The following is a 277-nucleotide window of genomic DNA, read 5'->3' as shown; positions in this document are numbered from 1 at the left end:
AGAGAGAAGAGAGAGAGAAAAAGAGAGAAAGAGAGAGAGAAAGAGAGAGAGAGAGAGAGAGAGAGAGAGAGAGAGAGAGAGAGAAATGAGGAAGGAGTACGTTAACGATTACAATTCCTTGTGTGTTGTTAATTTAAAAAGTGCTTGCTTGCACTTACATTGTTTTGCAGTAACATTTTCAAGCACCCGTGTAGCTTTAGTAGTATGTCTGTGCGAAAAAGCCTTACTGCCTGGAAGAGACATCATAAACTGAATGGACTGATTCAGTGAGAATTTA

This window comes from Aplysia californica, unplaced genomic scaffold (assembly GCF_000002075.1).
Source record: "Aplysia californica isolate F4 #8 unplaced genomic scaffold, AplCal3.0 scaffold00032, whole genome shotgun sequence".
In the NCBI taxonomy this organism is placed as follows: Eukaryota; Metazoa; Mollusca; class Gastropoda; order Aplysiida; family Aplysiidae; genus Aplysia; species Aplysia californica.
Note: the sequence above shows the minus strand (reverse complement) of the source record.